This window comes from Coregonus clupeaformis, unplaced genomic scaffold (assembly GCF_020615455.1).
Source record: "Coregonus clupeaformis isolate EN_2021a unplaced genomic scaffold, ASM2061545v1 scaf2928, whole genome shotgun sequence".
NCBI classification, from domain to species: domain Eukaryota; kingdom Metazoa; phylum Chordata; class Actinopteri; order Salmoniformes; family Salmonidae; genus Coregonus; species Coregonus clupeaformis.
In genome coordinates, this window is record NW_025536382.1 from 42,302 (window position 1) to 54,642 (window position 12,341).

General features: G+C 45.8%; 1 long non-coding RNA gene across 1 annotated transcript; it reads right to left on the reverse strand.

Annotated features, from left to right (window-relative positions):
• Nucleotides 1-2,975: 2,975 nt before the first annotated feature.
• LOC121564403 lies at nucleotides 2,976-9,450 on the reverse strand. The gene is made up of 3 exons (XR_006660520.1): nucleotides 9,326-9,450; nucleotides 3,594-3,854; nucleotides 2,976-3,006 (listed from the first exon to the last, which is right to left on the reverse strand). It is a non-coding gene; the product is annotated as an uncharacterized LOC121564403 (long non-coding RNA).
• Between the last annotated feature and the right edge of the window lie 2,891 nt (nucleotides 9,451-12,341).

Consider the following 12,341-nt stretch of genomic DNA (forward strand, 5'->3'; position numbering starts at 1 on the left):
TAGACTCAATATTAACGGAGGACACTGTAGATATGGGTAAGGTAGAGGCAGGTAGACTCAATATTAACAGAGGACACTGTAGATAGGGGTAAGGTAGAGGCAGGTAGACTCAATATTAACGGAGGGCACTGTAGGTAGGGGTAAGGTAGAGACAGGTAGCCTCAATATTAACGGAGGGCACTGTAGGTAGGGGTAAGGTAAAGGCAGAAGGGCCTCAATATTAACGGAGGACACTGTAGGTAGGGGTAAGGTAGCCTCAATATTAACGGAGGACGCTATAGATAGGGGTAAGGTAGAGGCAGGTAGACTCAATATTAACGGAGGACACTGTAGGTAGGGGTAAGGTAGAGGCAGGTAGACTCAATATTAACGGAGGACACTGTAGGTAGGGGTAAGGTAGAGGCAGGTAGACTCAATATTAACAGAGGGCACTGTAGGTAGGGGTAAGGTAGAGGCAGGTAGCCTCAATTTTAACGGAGGACACTGTAGGTAGGGGTAAGGTAGAGGCAGGTAGCCTCCATATTAACAGAGGGCACTGTAGATTGGGGTAAGGTAGAGGCAGGTATCCTCAATATTAACGGAGGACACTGTAGATAGGGGTAAGGTAAAGGCAGAAGGGCCTCAATATTAACGGAGGACACTGTAGGTAGGGGTAAGGTAGCCTCAATATTAACGGAGGACACTGTAGATAGGGGTAAGGTAGAGACAGGTAGCCTCAATATTAACGGAGGACACTGTAGATAGGGGTAAGGTAGAGGCAGGTAGCCTCAATATTAACGGAGGACACTGTAGGTAGGGGTAAGGTAGAGGCAGGTAGACTCAATATTAACGGAGGACACTGTAGATAGGGGTAAGGTAGAGGCAGGTAGACTCAATATTAACGGAGGACACTGTAGATAGGGTAAGGTAGAGGCAGGTAGTCTCAATATTAACGGAGGACACTGTAGATAGGGGTAAGGTAGAGGCAGGTAGACTCAATATTAACGGAGGACACTGTAGATAGGGTAAGGTAGAGGCAGGTAGTCTCAATATTAACGGAGGACACTGTAGGTAGGGGGTAAGGTAGAGGCAGGTAGCCTCAATATTAACGGAGGGCACTGTAGGTAGGGGGTAAGTTAGAGGCAGGTAGACTCAATATTAACGGAGGACACTGTAGGTAGGGGTAAGGTAGAGGCAGGTAGCCTCAATATTAACGGAGGACACTGTAGGTAGGGGGTAAGGTAGAGGCAGGTGGCCTCAATATTAACGGAGGGCACTGTAGGTAGGGGTAGAGGAGAGGAGGTAGCCTCAATATTAACGGAGGACACTGTAGGTAGGGGTAAGGTAGAGGCAGGTAGACTCAATATTAACGGAGGGCACTGTAGGTAGGGGTAAGGTAGAGGCGAGGAGCCTCAATATTAACGGAGGACACTGTAGGTAGGGGGTAAGGTAGAGGCAGGTAGCCTCAATATTAACGGAGGACACTGTAGATAGGGGTAAGGTAGAGGCAGGTAGCCTCAATATTAACGGAGGACACTGTAGGTAGGGGTAAGGTAGAGGCAGGTAGACTCAATATTAACGGAGGACACTGTAGGTAGGGGTAAGGTAGAGGCAGGTAGCCTCAATATTAACGGAGGACACTGTAGGTAGGGGTAAGGTAGAGGCAGGTAGCCTCAATATTAACGGAGGGCACTGTAGGTAGGGGTAAGGTAGAGGGAGGTAGACTCAATATTAACGGAGGACACTGTAGATAGGGGTAAGGTAGAGGCAGGTAGCCTCAATATTAACGTAGGACACTGTAGGTAGGGGTAAGGTAGAGGCAGGTAGCCTCAATATTAACGGAGGGCACTGTAGGTAGGGGTAAGTTAGAGGCAGGTAGACTCAATATTAACGGAGGACACTGTAGGTAGGGGGTAAGGTAGAGGCAGGTAGCCTCAATATTAACAGAGGACACTGTAGATAGGGGGTAAGGTAGAGGCAGGTAGACTCAATATTAACGGAGGACACTGTAGGTAGTGGTAAGGTAGAGGCAGGTAGCCTCAATTTTAACGGAGGACACTGTAGGTAGGGGTAAGGTAGAGGCAGGTAGCCTCCATATTAACAGAGGACACTGTAGATAGGGGTAAGGTAGAGGCAGGTAGACTCAATATTAACGGAGGTCACTGTAGGTAGGGGTAAGGTAGAGGCAGGTAGCCTCAATTTTAACGGAGGACACTGTAGGTAGGGGTAAGGTAGAGGCAGGTAGCCTCCATATTAACAGAGGACACTGTAGGTAGGGGTAAGGTAGAGGCAGGTAGCCTCAATATTAACGGAGGACACTGTAGGTAGGGGTAAGGTAGAGACAGGTAGCCTTGAGGTTACAGTGTTGGGCCTGTAACCGAAAGGTTGCTGGTTAGAATACCGGAGCAGACAAGGTGAAAAATATGTTGCAGTGCCCTTTAGCAAGGCACTTAATCCTAATTGCTCCAGGGGCGCTGTGCATTGGATCCTTTGCGATCATTGTCAAGAAGCCGCACCCATCCCATTCGCGTTCAGAGTGAGAAAGTAAAGGCTATAGAGAAATAATTTCGCTCAAATGATGAGGATTTCTATCATCTTGAACAGGAGGAAAAGTAGAATATTAGTCAAAGTAGAAAAGATAATGTACCTTTACATCCAATGCTGACAAATCCATTATGATTAGTTCAGTCATTTTGATAACTAGATAAAAATAAACTTTGACACCAGACATAATACTTTAGTAGGTTACTTCCTTACCTGTGGTGAGGGTTGTTGACACTAGTTTACTTTGCCTTCCATTTTCCAGCACAGTGCTGACATTGACAGAGTACTGAGTACCACCTTGCAGGTCAGAGAGAGTGATGCTGTGTGAAGATGTGGTAGTGTAGTGGGGTTGTGTCCCTTGACAGTGGTAGGAGATCTGGTAATGATGTTGGGTTTGGTCCAATCCTGGTGGCTGGCTCCAGCTAACAGCAGCTGATGTGGTGTCTACTGAGTCAACAGTCAGCTGGTCTGGAGCTGGGGGTACTAAGGGAAAATAGATTATTGTCAGGGTTACAGTTTAACTCCAGAAATATATTACAGGAGGAAAAGTAGAAATGGCCGGCGTGCAATTCCTTTTGATATGGAAATAAATACATTTAAAAAACAATAGAAGTCACACAACAGGTTAGATTTGTAAAGTAACAAAAATTAGGGTTTTCTGCTGTATTCATTTAGCAACGGTGCTGCTACATTGTCACCGCCACACCAATTTCTTTCAATATAAAGAATGCTGTGATTATAAATACTCTCCACAATAAGAAGTGTTTTACACTAGTACTGATAAAGTTAAAGCAAGCAGAGGCAGATCAACTACTTGATTTATTGACTCACATTAATGGGAAGCGAGCAAGAATTCAGATACTATAAAAACTGTTAATGATTTCGGCACCAAACTGCATTATGAGATCTGGGGAATTCACCACCATATATTTCTCATCAGGGAAGATACTGTACCTTTACATCCAATGCTGACACATCCATTATGATTAGTTTAGAGTCATTTTGATAACTAGTTAATGTTTAATCAACTTTGACACTAGATATAATAATTAAGTTGGGTACTTCGTTACCTTTGGTGAGGGTTGTTGACACCAGTTGACTTTTCTTTCCATTTTCCAGCACAGAGCAGACAGTGACAGAGTACTGAGTCCCACATTGCAGGTCAGAGAGAGTGAGGCTGTGTGAAGATGTGGTAGTGTAGTTGGGTTTTGTCCCTGGACAGTGGTAGGAGATCTGGTAATGATGTTGGGTTTGGTCCAATCCTGGTGGCTGGTTCCAGCTAACAGTACCTGACGTGGTGTCAACAGTTAGCTGGTCCGGAGCAGGAGGTACTGAGGGAAAATAAATTGTCAGGGCTGTTGTTAATCTATATTGTGACGTCACGAGAGGCTACACAGCTTTCAGCGGGATTGCTCAAGTAGTGCAAGGAGACAAGGTTCAAACAAAACAAGGATTTTATTATAGGTCTTGGGAAATTAACGAAAATATAACAAAATTCTGTTCTCTTGTGGCTCTTTAAGGGTTAACAGTTCAGGGATGTCTCTTCCACATCCAAAATCATAATTCTCACTCGCTCAGATAACTTTTCCCCAGCCTTACTGTAGTCCACGTTGCAGCTAGTGGCCAACCCAGCAAAAAGTCCTTCCAAATGTCTCTCACGTATTTCCACAGGTGCATATATCCAAAGGTGAGTATTTCCCAAAGGTAAGTATCTCCAAATCCTTATATTCCTCCTGGAAGTGGACGTGCAGCACTCTTGTCCTCCAGAGAGCCCAGGTTGGAGACTGTGTCTCTTCACTTCCCAAACCTTCAGCTCATCAGCTCCTCATTTGTTTCAGCTGCGTGGGAAGATTGGCCATAGAGGGGGTGGAGTTCCCGACCATACCAGCAGATGGAGCCATAGCTGTCTGGGTTTGCAGCCACCTCAGGGGGATGTAACGTCCCTCCAGGACACAGCCTCTCGTGACATCACACATCCCCCTCCTCGGGACCGACGTCCTCGTCGGGGTAAAGGCAGCGAAGAAGGCATCACGCCGGGAGAGGGCGTCCGCATTGCCGTGGTGCTTGCCAGACTGCTCTCTCTTCAACTCCTCCAACTCTAGGACCAGGGACTCCGCCTCCTGTTGTCTCTCCTTGAGTTTCTTACTGAACGCATCAGCCTTGGTTTTAGCAGAGTTTAGCTTCTGTTGAGCAGCTTTCAGTTCCTTCTCTCTCTCTGCCTCCGCATTCTTCATCTTGTTCTCCAACACCTTGTACTTCTCCTCTGCCTTCTTCTGGACCTCCTTACTACTGCGCAGGGTCTCCTCACACTCCTCGATGGTCCTGCGCAGCCTCTCCAGCTCCTCCTGTTGCTTAGGGAAGGAGCTCTGTTGGAGTTTAGCCTGGAGGATATCTAACTCTTCTGTCTTCATGTCTAACTGTTGCTTTAACAAACGATACCTCTCAGCGGTCCCCTTCAGACCAGACAGTTCTTTGTCCAGATTCTGTAGCTCCGTCTCTGTGTCGGTCTGGGCACCTGCCATCCCTATCAGAGCCCGGGCGGGAGTGAGTAATTCGGAGGATTGCACCGGAGCCTTCCCAGGATGAGTCTTGCCTCTCCGTTTCCGAGGTACTCTGGTTATCCTCTCCTGAGACTCTCTCCAGAGTGGGTAAAAGGCTGGGCAGTCTCGTCCAATTAGGACAGGGACGGGGAGGGAATCAACCACCCCCGCCGTCGTGTGTATGGTTCCCCGTGTGCTGGTCATTGTAAGTTCAGTAATGGGGTATTCTCTGGTGTCCCCATGGACACAGGAAACTGGGAGGACTTTCCCGGGGTCAGACACGTTGGGCCCACCAAATCCTTACGCACCAGGGTGGCCCGGCTACCAGAATCCAGTAAGGCCTCCACATCATGGTGATTCACAGTTACCGGGCAGGTGGGGGTCGATCTGGGCCGCCATCTACGACTCCCAAGAGCGAGGCAAAACGGTGTGTGGGTGCTGAGCTGGAGGACTCCGCAGTGGGCATAGGTTCATCGGCTGGTTTCCCACACTGCCAGGAGATATGTCCCATCTCCCCACACCGGTAACACTGTCGAGTTTCCCCCTCCTGGTGTACTCTTCTTGGACCCGCCTGGTTTCTGGCTCCCCCCTGGAGCCGGGATAAGTCCTGACGTGGCTGGGTTCGAGACCTTGGGGTCCTTTGGACGGGTTCTTCCCATTTGTGGTGGGGCCGCACTCCTGGGGTCTTTTCGGGAAGCATTCAGCATCTCCGCTGTGGCCTGGTACTTTTCCACAGCTTCCACGGTCAGATCAGCCGTGGTCAAGGCCTGTTGACTGATGAACCGTTTTGCCTCATAAGGCAGGGGCGCGTAGGTAACGATCCACTACAACGGCCTCCACCACTGCCGCTGCTGTATTCCTCTGCGGATCCAGCCATTTCCTTGCGATTCGGACAAGTTCATGCATCTGCGCCCGAGGAGGTTGGTCTGGTTGGAAGGTCCAACTGTGAAAGCGCTGGGCCATACCAAACTTTGTGAGTCCATATCTGCTGAGGATCTCAGACTTCAGGGCATCATAGTCAGTAACCTGGTCAGGGCCCAGGTCCCGGACAGCATTCAGCGATTCCCCGGTTAGAAAGGGGGCTAACAGACCAACCCACTGTTGCTTGGGCCAGGCTTCCCTAGTGGCCGTGGCCTCAAATGCATGCAGGTATGCCTCAATGTCATCGGTAGCTCCCATCTTAGATATAAAGTCACTTGCCTTTATTGGGCGGGTATTTTGGACAACCCTCTGTCTCTGCAACTGCAATTCCTCTGCCTTCAGAAGGTTGGCTTTCTTTTGCTCCTCCAAGAGAGCCACGTTTGCTTGCATCTGGGCTTGCTGGCCAGCAACAAGGGCTTTCAATATGTCCTCCATTTCAGTCGGGCGGGGAGCCTACGGCCAACTTGGAAAACTGGGTGATCAAACCTTCGGTATCCTCCTCTGACATGCACTATTAACGCTTGAGCGTGCCCGTATTCTCCACCATCTGTGACGTCACGAGAGGCTACACAGCTTTCAGCGGGATTGCTCAAGTAGTGCAAGGAGACAAGGTTCAAACAAAACAAGGATTTTATTATAGGTCTTGGGAAATTAACGAAAATATAACAAAATTCTGTTCTCTTGTGGCTCTTTAAGGGTTAACAGTTCAGGGATGTCTCTTCCACATCCAAAATCATAATTCTCACTCGCTCAGATAACTTTTCCCCAGCCTTACTGTAGTCCACGTTGCAGCTAGTGGCCAACCCAGCAAAAAGTCCTTCCAAATGTCTCTCACGTATTTCCACAGGTGCATATATCCAAAGGTGAGTATTTCCCAAAGGTAAGTATCTCCAAATCCTTATATTCCTCCTGGAAGTGGACGTGCAGCACTCTTGTCCTCCAGAGAGCCCAGGTTGGAGACTGTGTCTCTTCACTTCCCAAACCTTCAGCTCATCAGCTCCTCATTTGTTTCAGCTGCGTGGGAAGATTGGCCATAGAGGGGTGGAGTTCCCGACCATACCAGCAGATGGAGCCATAGCTGTCTGGGTTTGCAGCCACCTCAGGGGGATGTAACGTCCCTCCAGGACACAGCCTCTCGTGACATCACAATATATATATATAAATATATAATATATACACTGAGATCATGTGACAGATCACGTGACACTTAGATTGCACACAGGTGGACTTTATTTAACTAATTATGTGACTTCTAAAGGTAACTGGTTGCACCAGATCTTATTTAGGGGCTTCATAGCAAAGGTGGTGAATACATATGCACGCACGACTTTCCCGTTATTGTTTTAAATAATTTTTTTAAACAAGTCATTTTTTTCATTCCACTACACCAATTTGGACTATTTCGTGCATGTCCATTACATGAAATCCAAATCAATTTAAATTACAGGTTGTAATGCAACAAAATAGGAAAAACGCCAAGGGGGATGAATACTGTTGCAAGGCACTGTAAATAATCTCCAAAATAACAAGTGTTTAACACTGTACTACTGATAAAGTTAAAGTAACCAGAGGCAGATCAACTCCTTGACTTAATGACTCACAGGAATGGAAGAAAGCATGAACTCAGATATTAGTGCATTCGTGAAGTATTCAGACCCCTTGACCTTTTCCACATTCTGTTACGTTACAGCCTTATTCTAAAATGAATTAAATTGTTTTCCCCCCCTTGTCAATCTACACACAATTCCCCATAATGACAAAGCAAAACCAGGTTTTTACAATTTTTAGCAAATTTATAAAATAAAAAAAACGAAATATGACATTTACATAAGTATTCAGACCCTTTACTCAGTACTTTGTTGAAGCACCTTTGGCAGCGATTACAGCCTAGAGTCTTCTTGGGTATGACGCTACAAGCTTGGCACACCTGTATTTGGAGAGTTTCTCCCATTCATTTTAGATCCTCTCAAGCTCTGTCAGGTTGGATGGGGAGCGTCACTGCACAGCTATTTTTAGGCCTCTCCAGAGATATTCGATAGGGTTTAAGTCCGGGCTCAGGCTGGGCCACTCAAGAACATTCAGAGATTTTTCCCGAAGCTACTCCTGCCATTCTCCAGTCTGAGGTCCTGAGCAGGTTTTCATCAAGGATCTTTCTGTACTTTGCTCCGTTAATCTCTCCCTTGATCCTGACTAGTCTCCCAGTCCCTGCCGCTGAAAACCATCCCCACAGCATGATGCTGCCACCACCATGCTTCACAGTAGGGATGGTGCCAGGTTTCCTCCAGACGTGATGATAGGTATTCAGGTCAAATAGTTAAATCTTGGTTTCATCAGATCATATAATCTTGCTTTCATGTGCCTTTTACTGAGGAGTGGCTTCCGTCTGGCCACCATACCTTAAATGCCTGATTGGTGGAGTGCTGCAGAGATGGTGGTCTTTCTGGAAGGTTCTCCCATCTCCACAGAGGAACTCTGGAGCTCTGTCAGAGTGACCATCGGGTTCTCTGTCAACTACCTGACTAAGGCCCTTCTCCCCTGATTGCTCAGTTTTGGCCAGGCGGCCAGCTCTAGGAAAAGTCTTGGTGGTTCCAAACTTCTTCCATTTAAGAATGATGGAAGCCACTGTGTTCTTGGGGACCTTCAATGCAGCAGACATGTTTTGGTACCCTTTCCCAGATCTGTGCCTCGACACAATCCTGTTTCGGAGCTCTACGGACAATTCCTTCCACGAAATGGCTTGGTTTTTGCTCTGACATAATAATAATAATAATAATATGCCATTTAGCAGACGCTTTTATCCAAAGCGACTTACAGTCATGTGTGCATACATTTTTGTGTATGGGTGGTCCCGGGGATCGAACCCACTACCCTGCCGTTACAAGCGCCGTGCTCTACCAGCGCTTGCACTACTACAGCGCAGTTGCACTGTCAACTGTGGGACCTTTTATATAGACAGGTGTGTGCCTTTCCAAATCATGTCCAATCAATTGAATTTACCACAGGTGAAGTCCAATCAAGTTGTGGAAACATATAAAGGAGGATCAATGGAAACAGGATGCACCTGAGCTCAAGTTCAAGTCTCATAGCAAAGGCCCTGAATACTTTTTAATTTGTAATAAATTTGCAACAAATTCTAATAACCAGTTTTTGCTTTGTCATTATGGGGTATTGATGACAAACAAAATATATTTTATAAATGTTTTATTAAGGCTGTAATGTAACAAAATGTGGAAAAAGTTAAGGGGTCGGAATACTTTCAGAATGCACTGTACAATTTTTTTTGGGGAATTCACAAATAGTCATTTTGATAACCATAAATAATACTTAAGTAGAGTACTTACCTGTGGTGAGGGTTGTTAACACCAGTTGACTTTGCTTTCCATCTTCCAGCACAGTGCAGACAGTGACAGAGTACTGAGTACCAGGTTTCAGGTCAGAGAGAGTGATGCTGTGTGAAGATGTGGTAATGATGTGTGGTTCTGTCCCTGGACAGTGGTAGGAGATCTGGTAATGATGGGTTTGGTCCAATCCTGGTGGCTGGCTCCAGCTAACAGCAGCTGATGTGGTGTCCACTGAGTCAACAGTCAGCTGGTCTGGAGCAGGAAGTACTAAGGGAAGATAAATACATTATTGTCAATGCTACAGTTTAACTCCAGATATACACTGAGTTTACAAAACATTAAGGATACCTGCACTTTCCATGAAAGACTGACCAGGTGAATCCAGATGAAAGCTATGATCCCTTATTGATGTCACTTGTTAAATCCACTTCAATCAGTGTAGATGAAGGGGAGGAGACAGGTTAAAGAAGGATTTTTAAGCCTTGAGACAACTGAGACATGGATTTTATACATGTGCCATTCAGAGGGTGAATGGGCAAGACAAAATATTTAAGTGCCTTTGAACGGAGTATGGTATGTGCCAGGAGCATTCATTTTGGTCAAGAACTGCGACGGTGCTGGTTTTTTACATTTACATTACATTTTAGTCATTTAGCAGACGCTCTTATCCAGAGCGACTTACAGTTAGCACATACATTATTTTATCGAACCCACAACCCTGGCGTTGCAAACGCCATGCTCTACCAACTGAGCTACATCCCCTGCCGGCCATTCCCTCCACTACCCTGGACGACGCTGGGCCAATTGTGCGTCACCCCATGGGTCTCCTGGTCGCGGCCGGCTACGACAGAGCCTGGATTCGAACCAGGATCTCTAGTGGCACAGCTAGCACTGCGATGCAGTGCCTTAGACCACTGCGCCACTCGGGAGACACACTCAACAGTTTCACGTGTGTATCAAGAATGGTCTACCACCCAATGGACATCCAGCCAACTTGACACAACTGTGGGAAGCGTTGGAGTCAACATGGGCCAGCATCCCTGTGGAACGCTTCCGACACCTTGTAGAGTCTGACCCAATGAATTGAGGCTGTTCTGAGGGCAAAATGTTTGTACACTCAAATGTAATAAAATATTCAACAAATGTCCCACTTAACATTTCTCAATTTTATAAATCAGAAAAATGTAAAAGTTGTAAAAAAGATAAAGTCCTCAAGCTTTTGATAAAGAGATACATTACTTCCTCTCAGATATTGGCTGAATGTTGCTTCTTTCAGCCTCCCCAAAAGGCAAAAATCTCTTGATTAGGCTCAGTGTTGCACTAAGATTGCCGTAGTATTTTAAGATGTTCTAGCTAGGGTTGTGGAGGTCATGACATTTTGTCAGCTGGTTATTGTCATGCAATAGACTGCCGGTCTCACGGTAATTGACCGTGAATTAACATACCATAAAACTTCTATGAAATGCTGAGTCTCAAATAGCCTCCAGTTCTTCTTAATAGCTGAACAATAAAACACATTTCAGTCTATAAACGCCTGTTTCAAATAAACGCCTGGTTTAAATTAATTGTTTACGAGGTTACCATGAATTACCATGAATTGTTTACAAGGTTTAATGTTTAAATAATTAAGCAATGACTCGAAGAAATTATGGCAATCAACCATTTTACAGCCAGTAAGAAACATTCAATTGAACATATTTCTATCATAAGCCGCCTCCAACATTGTTTTAGAGAATTTGGCAGTACTTCCAACCGGCCTCACAACCACAGACCGTGTGTAACCATGCCAGCCCAGGACCTCCACATCCGGCTTCTTCACCAGCGGGATCGTCTGAGACCAGCGACCCGGACAGCTGATGAAACTGAGGAGTATTTCTGTCTGTCATAATGCCCTTTGTGGGGTAAAACTCATTCTGATTGGCTGGGCCTTGCTCCCAAGTGGGTGGGCCTATGCCCTCTCAGGCCCCTCCATGGCTGCGCCCCTGCCCAGTCTAGTGAAATCCATAGATTAGGGCCTAATGAATTTATTTCAATTAACAGATTTCCTTATAAGAACTTTAACTCAGTAAAATTGTTTAAACTGTTGCATTTATATTTTTGTTCAGAATAATATGTAGCTGTGCGTGGGTAAAATCACAGGGGACCATCTGCTACCCTGCCCAAACCACCGTATTACGCTACTCTCATCACCCCACTGGGGAACCATCGATACGGCTGGCTAGCCTATCTTCAAAGAAGCAACTTCAAGAGCGTATGGAAGGAAAATCAATTCTGTAGTTCTGTTCAGGACTACATGACAAGTCACCGGATACCGGACAACTACAGAGGAGAAAAACAGAAGACTTGTTGGAACCCCTTCGGAGAATCAGAGCCTTAAAAGCGTGCCGCGAAAAGGCCCAACTACCTTTCCAATGCGGCCCTGTCCACCGAGAGAGATACATGGCGAACCAGGCATTTCAAAGAGGGCGGCGGTTCGTGTGCAAAGTATATGGTTACGGTAGAAGAGAGTAGTTTCCGAATGTGGCAATGTTAAGTGATTCTCTCCCTCTCTTCTTTAACAAGCATCAATGTTGTTGTCATTCCACTAGGGACCTGTTTTCATCACATTAAGTTTCCAGTCAATAACCGGTATAGTGAGTGTGTTTATCCTGTGTTCCCATTTCATTAGCTACTAAATAAATAATTAAACTAATTTCTGTAGTACTGAATCATAAGTAAGGCTCGGGTTTTTGCAGATGAAAGGAGGTTATGACTGTTCAGAATAATGATATGATACGAGGTTATGATTAATACGTTGACTGTTTATAGATGTGATAGGTAAAGACCTTTTAGAGTTTAATTTGGGAGATGGTGACTCTTTAAAGAACCGCTCTCGTGGTGCCCCAGATCCCTATGAGTTAATTGTTACATTATTAATTTAATCGGGTAACAATTAATCATAGTTGATTAGATAAATAACAGTCCTCAGGTTAATGTTAAAGTCAAGTCACGACACTGTCCATGGTTCTGATATGAA